Source organism: Phodopus roborovskii, unplaced genomic scaffold, assembly GCF_943737965.1.
Source record: "Phodopus roborovskii unplaced genomic scaffold, PHOROB, whole genome shotgun sequence".
NCBI classification, from domain to species: domain Eukaryota; kingdom Metazoa; phylum Chordata; class Mammalia; order Rodentia; family Cricetidae; genus Phodopus; species Phodopus roborovskii.
The window spans coordinates 3479913-3492267 of NW_026125391.1; positions in this window are offsets into that span (position 1 = coordinate 3479913).

Below are 12355 nucleotides of genomic sequence, written 5' to 3' on the forward strand. Positions count from 1 at the left end.
TTCTCCTCCTATTTATTCTCTGCCTGCCAGACCTGCCTATCCTTTCTCTTGCCTTGCTATTGGCTATTCAGCTCTTTATTAGATCAATCAAGTATGTTAAATAGACAAAGTAACACAGCTCACAGAGTTTAAAAAAAAAAGCTCAACCTAAAAGCATGTAAACAAATGTAACACATCTTTAGCTAATATTCTATAACAGATGGCATTTCCCATTGTTGAGGTCAAACACCTACACTATTCATTGAACATGAAATAATCAAGCTCATGCCTAAATAGCATCTTCACACCTGTTTCAGATGGTTGGTACAGAAAGGCACTCTGCATGCTACCTAATTAAACATATATACACAAACCCAGCTGTAAACCCCTTTGGTCTACAATCTGTTCTGTGTCTTTGTGGCACAATGGTGTCACAAAGTTTGTATGAATGACCACCCAATATCTTATTTCACTAAAGGCTCACTCTAAGAGAACCCATAATCAACATTGCTTGGAAGACCAAGAAACTAAGACTAGATACCTCAGGACCTAGGATAAAAACAAATATTACAATCCAAAGTAAACAAATATAGCAATAAAATTATTCCTAATATCATTTGCCATTCTGCTATACTTACAGATGAATGCCTTGCTCAACCATCATCAGAGAATCTTCCTGATACAGCAGATAGTAACAAATATAGATTCCCACAGCCAGACATTATGAAGTGAGAGACCTTAGAACACTCAGCTTTAAACAGGATATCAGCATAAAATCCCTCCCCTCAGGGCTCAGAGAACCCTGGAAGATGAGATGAAAAAGGATGGAAGAACAAGATGGGCACAAAAACCAAAACCAAAACCAAGGCCCTCTACATGAATAAGATGGACACACATATGAACTCACAAAGACTGAGATAGCATGCCCGGGGACTTCACAGGTCTAGATGGGGTCCTATAGCTGAAAGTAAAAGCAGGCAGAAGCTCCATCCCTAACCTAGAAGTAATCTCCAATTGATCAGCACTTGTAAATGAAAATTTTGTCTTCTTTAAGGAAGTTTCACTGGGGAAAGGAACTACTCTTAAGGGTAGGCTGCATGCTCAGGTACATATGACGAATATAAAATGAACTCAATGGCTTTGGAGGTTCCTTATCTCATAATGTTATGTCAGGGCCTTTTCTCTTCTTTTTTTAATTTTTAAAAATTTTATTTAACTTTTATATTTTTATTTATATATTTTTCTTTTCTTCTTTTACCTTGTAGGTCCTTTGCATATATATTATTGCTTCTAGTTTAGTATTTGTATGTGACTCATGAGTGTGAGTATGAATAGGTTTCTTTTTCTTATGCCTTCTCTTGAGTTCCTTTTGGTCTTTTTGTTTTATCAAATACCAATGCGTTAGTTTTTGTTTTATCTTATTTTATTATTATCCCTTAGAAGCCTGTTTTGTTTTTTAATGAGAGGCAGAAATGAGGTGGATCTGGATGAGACAGGAGGTGGAGAGGAACTGGAAGGAATAGAAGGTGGGGAAATCATGATCAAGATATATAATGTGAGGGGGGGAGCTCTTTTCAATAAAAGGAAAATAAACAAGATGGGGCATATTGGTTGAAGGGGGAATTTTATGAATGTATTAATTCTTGATTTCACTATTATCCAGGTAAACAATTGTGAAAATAGTTATGGACGTAATCACTAAAAGTAAAATTCTAACCAGCTTCCTCCCTGTCTGAGTGTTTGTGATGTTTTCTTAGAGTCACTGATATCAAGCACTAGGATTAAGCAGGAATTTATTTCTAGCGTCATATCAGCCAGTCCTCTCAGCACACTATAGCCTTGGAAGTACAGAGTGTCCTGAATTTAACTTATCCTAACATTGCCTGGCCTTTTATGCAGTTAACTTGTCCTCGTGTGTCAACCCTCATTGCCAAGGCCAGATGCCAACAATGGCATGGCCAGACGTCAATAATGGCATTATCGTCAGACACCACCATTGTAACCAGCCTTCCTGAATATTTCTGCTTCTCTAGTTTATGGGTCTGGGGTCACTGATATATTCACCCATCTTCCCACAAATAAAATTTAACAAAGAGGTAGTTTAGCAAAGGCTACACCTGAGATTTGGGGTTCTAAAGGTATAGCCCTGAGTTACATTAGTTGTGAGTTTATAAAGGCCAAAAGCACAAGGCTACATGCAAACACATACCCTAAGTGAAATCAATAGCTCTTAGCAAACATATGTCTTGAAGGTGTGCTGGAAATCTTGAGCAACCAATCTTTATTTATAGAAGCAGAAGCACTGGTTAACATTGTGACTTTTTCCTTGCATAAACAACAGTTTCATTAAAAATGTTCATGATCAAGAAATTACTAAAATATCTCCTAGCATTCTGGGAAGTTATCTGTCCTTGGGCAAGTGACAGTGTTCTGCTTCTCATGGGTTCAACTTCCACAAGCCAGAGGCTTGAAGACTAGAGACATTTTGTTTTGCAGTTCTCTTAAGCTCAGTCATTTTAAACCTTTAAACACTCCCAGGTTCTTTGTGGTCTATATTAGGGCTAGAGAAATAAATGAAAATCAGATTATGCCAATCCTACAAAACACTCAAATGGCTCTCACTTCACTCAGGAACAGAGAAAACTTCCTAGTTGTTGCAAAAACTACCAAAAACTACCTTTGTCATTTCTTCACCTTATCTCACCCTACTACTCACTCTGCTTGACCTTACTGGCATGTCCCCAATTTGTCAGGCCTGAGCCTTAAGGCCTCTGCTTGAAATACAATCCATTAAATAACTTCCTGGCTTACATCACCTTCAACTGAATGCAGTTGTGCCTCCCACCAAGGTTCTTTCCCCCGTGAATCTTTTGCAGTTCTATATAGCACTCCCCAGTGGCTGACATGCAGTGAAAACCACTATTTTATTCCTTACTATCTTTCTCACTCAGCTAAACTTGATAGGATATGGATTTTTTAAATAAGTTTTCTTCATACTTATATACTTAGCATCTACAATATCTAGGAGCTACTTGAGAACTGTCAAATTAATCAGCTGCTCCAGGGCCAATACTGGCTTCATGCTTACTTTTGCGTGCACACACACACTCATAGATATGTGTGTGTGTGTGTGTGTGTGTGTGTGTGTGTGTGTGTGTGTGTATGCCTAAATGTACAAACATACAGCATATATTTTGGAATACACTGCTGGCTAATTAGAGGTTGCAGTCTGCCATAGCCTGGCAGCTTTCTCTGAGCTTGGCGGTATGGAAACTCCCTCTCTCCACCCACAGCAAGGCTTCCTACCCTCTACCTGCTTTTATCTGAAGAATGCCCTTGGGTCTGGAGACTGACCTTATCTCAAAACTGTCTCTAAACCAGGTGCCTGATTTATCTTTAGCTTGACCCTTGGCACAGATCTCTGCAAAGAAGACTTGTACTAGGAGCTTAGCTATAGGACCCTATGGCTACATACTAAGCCTTGTGATAGGTGTGTGCCACTTAATACAAATTAGGGTTTGGCCCCAAGCTCCTTATATATTCCTTATATTCTGGAATAAAGTTGAGCTGATTTACGGAGTCTGTCTCCTGGAGCCTCCCTCCATTCCTGCTCATGGGTCATGAACAAAGCTTTCTGTTGCCCATTCTGCATCTTTCCCCTCTGGACTGATGACCAACGGGTTGAGAAAGAGGACTGTCCCCCGCATATACATTTAGTAAAAAAGTGTCAATGAAAGATTAGAGCCTTACAAACAACCCTACCCCCAACCCCAGCTCTGGGATTTATGCTAAGCTTCTTGCTTAATTCAAAGTTCATGGAAAGTGAACCTATACAAAGAACTAAATCTCCCATTCAGGCTCATCTCTATCGTTCTCTCCATCCCTTCCTCTTCCCTCTCTTCTTCCATTTACTGATTCATTTCTTTAGGCAATCTCTTTTCCTAAACCATCCTGGGTTTTCTACATATTCATATCTCCTCTGACATTGCAAAGTTGGAAGTTTTAAACCTTTGCTTCCTGAGATCTGCACAGCATACCCATCTAGCTGATAAAAAGAAGTAACTGGCTTTATCTCTGATAGAATGTGGAGTTGACTTTTATGCATTAGTCATTCAACCTTGAATTGAATTTTGACAGGCTCTGCAGTGTATTAAATTGCTCCCGGAAGGATGAGAAGTGTATATTTCTTATTAAATGTGTAGCAGAACTCAATAATGCCTGTCATTTTCCACTGCAGAAATGAACATGAATTAAAGTGGAATTAATTCAGCTAACTTAAGCAGAAGTCTAATAACAACTTTATTTCAGTTAAGGTATAAGACAAACAAATCAAATTCCTCTGCAAAGTGTGCTAGTGCTTCAAACAATCTCTAATTCCAAATGATCGCTAAAAATATGTCAAAATAGAGACATTTACTAATCTCCTCTAGCCTAGAGAAATGCTCAAATGAATGGTATATATTAAAAAGAAATGAACTATATTTTCAGCTATGTTATTGAAGAAACTAGCCTGTTTTTGAGACATCCTGTATTGTTCACAAAGTGATCGCTTGGGCAGGGGTGCCTATTAAGTACCATTACTGTCCTGGTACACTGACATTCTTCATCTTACTTAACACCTGTTAAAACTAGAATAGATGTTGTCTCCATTTTAAAGATAAGTTAATACATGATATAGCAAATGTTTGAGCAGAGGGCTATATCTTTAGAAGGCTATCCTATCTTGCTGTTACATTGGTAATGTCCCCATTAGTGCAATGTCTGAGAGTGATGTTTTATAGGATTGATGTGAATGTAAGCAACTACAGAGACCATAAGGAAGAAGCCTCAGCTCAAAATCAGGATGTAGTTTGCTAAATGACTTTGGGAACTTTCTCAATTCAGTTTCCCATCTGTAAAACTGAGAAAATAATACTTTACTGTACAGCATGAGAGGGTTATAAAATAACATTAAGGGGGTCCTTGTGTGATGGATTTTCCTGGGATAGAATCCCTGCCTTGGCAAGTCTTTGGATCATATCCCTGCTGTGATTCTACCCATTGCAGAACAATATCTCCTATAAATGCAGATTCATGCCAAGAAGAAGCTTTTCATACAGAGACCAGTTACCCCTAGGTATGTGTGCTTATATATGAAAATACTCACTTTGTACAGTCACTCTTCTCAAAATAGTATATGCCTCTATTTGGTAGAAAGGATAATCATCTTTTCTTGGTTAAGTGATGAATAAATACCATAATTTCATACACATCCTTTCTGCTATAAGTATTTTTTTTTTAAATTTATAGTCCCGGATCCATAAACACTGAAAACCTCTTTCTCCTTAAGTCACTCTTTACAATATTTTACAACACAGCTCACTATACCTTTAAATATGTCTTTCCTTTTACAGCTTAGTTTTTTTCTTTGTTTATGTGCTTAATCATGCTTATTTTTTCCCCTGAAATTCTGTGCACTTACTATTCTTACATTACTACCTAGACCTGCCCAGTCCTCTATGCATCTCCTTTTTAACAGTGTCCCATGCATGTGTTTTAGGCTAGTTTTATATACTGAAGTGTGTGTTATGAGCCATAGTACAAAGTCACATAAAGTCATGACTTACCTTTCCATCACAGCTGGGATTTTCCTAACTGGTTAATTATCTTGCACAAAAGAGCCAGGTAAAACATTCCGCTACAGCTGAAGCTTTTCTTTACCAAGTCCTTGCTTTACATTTATTTCAATTCCCTACTCCCTTCAAACACCCATGACCTTTACAACTCCCCAGCTGCCCAATTCTTTGCATCCACTGTAGGCCAAGTCAGCAGCCTTGAGAAATGAGTGTCTGATCAGTTGGTCTTCTACTGCACACATGGCCCAGATTTTCTGTGCTTTGATTTCCAATAGCCCAAAATATGTCAAGCTAGAATATATTTATCCCAAATTAATACCATCTATGGGAAAGGAAAAATAGAAAGAAAGAAATGAAGAAAATAAAGAAATGGAAATCCATCAGAGAAGGCTTAAAAATGAGACAGCAAACTAATTCATAATCCATGGAGAGAGGAGGTAGATGAGATAACTATCATTCATCAGACAGCATCAACACTTCAGTGAAAGACCATACCACCCTCTTACAGGCATTCTTAGCACTGCCATTAAAGTAATTTCACTCCCTAAAGGCCCATCAATGTTCCTGCCATCTAATCCAACTAATCAAAACACATGTGGTAAATCCTGATGGGAGATGAGTGAGACATTGAAATTCATTCCAATTTTAGAGAGGACTGCTAATGTACTTTGATAAGCATGGATAAGCATCTCAAGATTATGGTTTCTCCCTAATTACCTCACCAAAATTCTGAGACTAAGTATTCCCATATAGTCATTTTGAGGTTTGGCAGTTATTTAGACATTCATTGTCCTTTTCTGAGACCATACTATAACTGTTTTACTAGTGAGCTCTACTCTGTAGGTAATAGGCTCTGTTCAAACATTCTCCTAATTTTTCAAGATAATTTCTGTTAGGTGTTTTTACCAACTGCAATTCTTTTCCATCACTCCATATCCTACCAGGTTCCAAATGAAAGTCTGTCTCCCCTACAAGGGCTCCATAGTCATCTATTCTATTCCAAAATAAAAACATGGCATCTGCAGCTGTACAAGACCTTCCTTTATTTACCTTCTTGTTCTCTCTCTCCCCTCAGGTTCTACTGCCAGCTACTTTATCACTTTATCATGCTTGTTCTTCAGTCATTTTCTTCTGAGGTCAATCTACACACTCAAAACTACTTAGTGTCTTGGGTACTTCTTTCCAGTGATGTAAATCTCTATGTACAATTCATTTCAAATTAGTCAACAAGAGTAAAAAATAGGAGATATCTAAAGAAGAGTTAGAGAAGAGAACTTTATATAACTCTCTTACTTTTTTAAAGTGACATTAAATCATCAGTCAAAAATTCATGAAAAGCATAATGCTGGATGAAGAAAGCTAAATTATAAAACCATTCAAAGTTCAAATATGCAAATCTTTCAGACCTTCCTTGAAAAATATCTATACTTGTGCTTTCACATAAAGCTCTAGTAACATTTCTGGCCCACTCACTGATCTACAATAGTGCCATATACTGACCTTGAGAGGAGATATGACCCCTCCCCATTCATCCCATCACCTGAGCTTGGCTCCATAAGGATGTTTTCTCTTCCAGGATTGATGCTCCTCGAGAAGTACAGGTAATACTCATTTGATTTCTAAAGCACTCTAGGAGATTAGAGGAGATGAGCATTGATTAATGTCCTCTGAGAAAAGTTCAATAACTGTTTAATCACAGCTTGGAAATACAGCAATGCTTCTGATCTTTTACAAATTAATTTAATGTTGCATTAAAAATAAAATAGGGCATGAATTGTGCTATGCAGGGATAATCAATGGCTCATTATCTTTGCTTCTAGCAAAATGCACTGCTTCCTTTAAAATCATTCATGAGCAATATTTGGCAGTGCACAGCTGCAAGTGTGTTCAAGTATTATTGATCCTATATCTATAAAACTGATCTCATCAGGGCAGGATTTATGAGCAGTAATAATCAAATTGTTCCATGATCCATAGTAAAGAAATAAGAAAGAAAATTCATGTGCATAAGGCAAGATTATATGATTGCATGGGAGAAATAATTTTGGAGCCCTTATTCTGTTGTACAACTAGCACATTGTGGCATTTCATCACTGTCAAATATGAGTCTAATTTTAAAACACCATCAAAAGTGACCAATGAAATGTTTAAAGTCTTTTCACTCATATAACCACAGCACAATGATAGTTTTGTAACTGAGTTTGATGCTGCTGCTCTCCTTAGAAATCACCAGAACAGCTTGAACTAATCAGTTATAAAGTTAGTTCTATATTATTTCATGACATGTAATATAGTGTGTGAAGCTCTGAAGTTGAAGCCTGGACTGCCTTGAAGACCCCAAAATGTTAGAGATGCCAGAGTCATGAAATACCTGCCAAGGAGTGCTGACAACAGGGAGTGGAAACAGCCTAATATACAGAATTGTGTTGCGGTCAACAAAGCTGAAAGGAGTTGGAATCTAAATAGTGGTTTGACATCAGACATGGAGATGCAGAATTTGGAGTTTTCCCAGCTGGTATTTTTGGTATTGCTTTGGTCTAGTGCTTACTTACTATGTTCCCTTTCCTCCATTTTGGAATAGTAATGTACATCCTAAGCTATTATATGTTGGAAGTATATGATCTGTTTCTATTATTTTGATTTCAGTTAAGAGACTGCATGAGTCTCAGAAGTGACTTTGAACTTTGGACTTTGAAACTGTCATAGATTATGCTGAAGGGGATACATTCTTTAGGCTCCCTTAAACCTGTAAATCTAAATTAAATCTTTGTTGTTTTTACATAAGACATAAATGAATTAGGTAAAATGAGGTTACTTTCTTTATGAATATATTTTTCTCAGTTTTTGAAATTACTTTGCAAGTAAATGAAATGTAAATGAATACTGATATAAAGTAAAATAGGGTAGTTCAGGAAAGGAACAGTATAAAGGTAGAGATAAAGAAAGGTACAAGGAGTCATATATATCATGGGAGTTTATGATCCTGGAAAATTAATAGTAAGCAAACATACAATGTTTGTTTGCTTATTCATGAGGATAATGTGCATATTATGAAATTAACTTCCAGTTTTGAAGCAAATACAATTAACTTTCTGATTGATTGACATTTGGGAAACAATCAGGGAAATTTCTTAAAGTCACATTTTGGCATGAAATACCTGTGCACCAATTCTCATTGGTCAGTGCTGAGGGGGAGCATTCTGTGGTTTCTGTGGCTTTGTCTTGTAACTTGCAGGTGGCCTGTTGTACATAGATACCTATAGTTTTCAGAATTGTATCCTGGAGAATACAGGAGAGGTTTGGGTCTCCCCTGGAGTTTCTTTTGTGGCCAAACAGTTCCCAGGAACCATCATCTAGGAGTCTGGAGAGAGGGGATCTGGACTTACTTTGTGTTCAGTTTTGGCCCTAGGCACCAGGAGGCCAGGGGATCTGAAGTTTCTTTGTTGTCATGTGCTGAATAAGAGGCCTACATGTCTTTTCTGTAGCCTATCATGGCTTCTAAAGCAGGGCCTGAGTGAGGGTCTGTTCCCTTTATTAGTTTACTCCTTTCAATTTGAATGAGAATGTCCCCCATAGGTTCATAAACTTGAATGTTTGTTTCTCAGTTGATGGCAATATTTGCAAACTATTAGGAGGTATAGCAGGAAGTATGTTACTGGAGGTGGGAACTAAGAACTGAAAAAACTCGCATTTTCAGTTTACTCTTTATACTTAATTCTTGCAGTTCAAGATGTAGGTTCTCTTGCTGCTCCAGACACCATTCCTGCCCACTGTCATGTTCCCTGTTATTGTGATGCTAGACTCCTGTCCCTCTGGGACTGGTAGCCCAAATCAATCCTTCCTTCCACAACTTACTTTGGTCATGGGGTTTTATCACAATGATAGAAAGAGAATTATGACAGGTAGATTTTTGGACCTTTGGAATGCAGAAATTTTAAAAATGTTAATAGTAAGAAATCAGCTGGGGGAATATGAGGAGTGAGGTGACAAGCAGAAACTATAGTATCACTACTAGTTGGGCCCTGAACATTTTGGAGATGAAGCAAAGTAAGAATGGTCAGTGGGACCCAACACTGATTAACCAGTTTAGAGATATTATCATTATGATATCTCTTTAGATGCCATTTAGTATGTTCCTTTGCTCAAGTCTTAAGTGATTTGTGATCATTTGAAAGAACTGGCCACTATTTCAGGAGATACTAACTCACCTGTGAATAATGTCTTATTATGGAGGAATCTAATTCACAGTGCAGAGATACAATATTTACAAAATGATCCATGACTAAGCACATGTTACGCGGATGGTATTTGGAATAAAGATTTCCAGAAGCCACAGGACATGTCACTCATTTATTTAACAAACATTAATCAAATAACTATCTCATTAATCTCCAGAGACATGGTGGTGATGAATTAAACACTGGAGAACACTGGAGAGACAGTTGAGAGCTAAATAAAAGCAGGAATAGGATTTCTATAGACTGTGTTAAATACTGTGAAATGAATATATTGTGTTTGAAGAAAGAGAAGAGCTGATACAGAAACTATACTTGAAGGATAAGTTTTCATGCAAGACCTACAGTTGCATACAGGATTCCATACAGGACACCAAGTGCTCTCCTGGTTGCTTGTTTGCAGTTGTTGTTGTTTTGTGTTTGTTTTTGTTTTGTTTTGTCAACTTCACACAAACTAGAATTATCTGGAAAGAGGAATCTCAGTTAAGAAAATACCTCCATCACATTACCAGTACGCAAGTAGGTTAATAAATGATTGATGGTGCAGGGCTCCAGCCCACTGTGGGATGAGTCATCCTTAGATTGTATAAGAAAGTTAGTTGAGTGATCCAGTAAGCATTTCTCCATGGCTTCTGCTTTAGACTCTGCCTTTGGGTTCTTGCCCGTAGTTCCTGCCTTGGCTTCCTTCATTGAAATGTGACTGGGGTATGCAAACAAGCAAACATTTCCTCCACAATGTGTTTTTATTTGTTTGGTTTTCTTTTTGTTTTCCTGGGGGCAAGGAAGGGAGGCCAGATGTTTTATCACAGCAATAAGATAAGATAATAACAAAGCCTAGAGTCAGGAAAGAACATGTCTACCTTTTTAGTCCACAAATCAGTGAAATTTGAACAAGAAACACAGCTGTGCAACAGGGAATGAATCAGTTTATGAGGTATAGTGTTGTCCACATTAATGAGTTATACAACAACAATTTAAATTTCAATCTGCAAACTAGAAAATATTGGAAAATTACATTTTTATACTTAGTTCAGAGATGAAAGTGAAAGCATTACTAGGTATAACAAAGGAATGGCTAAGCCTTGACTGAAAGAATAGAACACTCTAGATGCTAGATATATCTTAAATTTTTATCTGGGTAATAAATGAGAGTGCATTTATTTGCCTTATTCTCCTGTGATGAATACAATGGCCAGAGTCAACTTTGGGAGGAAGAGGTTTGTTTCATCTTGCATGTTCTTTCACAGCATGTCATCTAGGAAAGTCAGGGTAGAAACTCAAGTAGGAAGCTGGAATCAGCAACTGAAGCAGATATAGGAAAGGTGTGGTCATTACTTCTTTGTTCTTTGTATAATTTGAAAATCCACCCTCTGTCAGATGTGGGATTGGTAAATATCTTTTCCCGTTCTGTGGGCTGCCATTTTGTCTTGCTGATTGTGTCTTTTGACTTACAGAAGTTTCTCAGTTTCAGAAGGGCCCATTTATTGTGGATCTCAGAGTCTTTGCTACTGGAGTTATGTTCAGGAAGCAGTCTCCCATACCAATTTGTTCAAGGGTACCTCCCACTTTCTCTTCTAAGAGGTTCAGTGTGGTTGGATTTATGTTGAGGTCTTTGATCCATTTGGACTTCAATTTTGTGCATGGTGATAGATATGATTATATCTGCACCATCATCCAGTTGTGCCAGCACTATTTGTTGAAGATGCTTCTTTTTTCCATTGTATAATTTCAGCTGCTTTTTCAAAAATCAGGTGTTCATAGGTATGTGGATTAGTATTGGGTTTCAATTCAATTCCATGGGTCTACCTATCTATTTTTGTGCCAATACCAAGCTGTTTTCAAGACTGTAGGGAAAGGATGAAAATACAGCTTAACTCTCTAATGACCACTAAAAGTTAGAAATTTAGAAAAAGTCCATCAGCATGTATTTAAAAATCACCCTAGCTGCATGCAAAGCTCAGGAAAAAAAGGAAAACATGAAATAGCTTGAACACGATGACTAGTTTCTGGATACTATTATTATTATTATTATTTATAATCACCTAGTTTCTGAAGAATGTTGTTATCCACACAACAGTCTGGGAACTGTTGTGGGTCATCCTGTCCAAAAAGAAAATTAATAACTAAAAAATGGAACTCATAGCAAAAAGGGAAAGACATAGAAAACAAGAACATCTGCCAATAGATATAGATAACTCCCTGACTGGAAAATACATTCTCCCAGCCACTGAAGGGCAAGGCTACTGAGACCACTGGTTGTGGAGAAAGAAACTCCCCTAACCTTGCAGGTGTGCTAAATCTCTGTAACCTAGGAAACCTTACTAACTATTCTAAGTTTTGAACTATCCCATGACCTTGCTCTTAGGCCTAGTGAAAATAACAGGCTAGCTTTGACACTGGCCTTTTTAGCTTTGATGTAAATCCTATAAAAGCTATCTCAATTCTGCCCTCGAGGTCCTCAGTCCTCTACCCCTGTGTGGCGTATGACTGTGGACCCCATGCTATTTGCATCAAGATGGCTTCTCG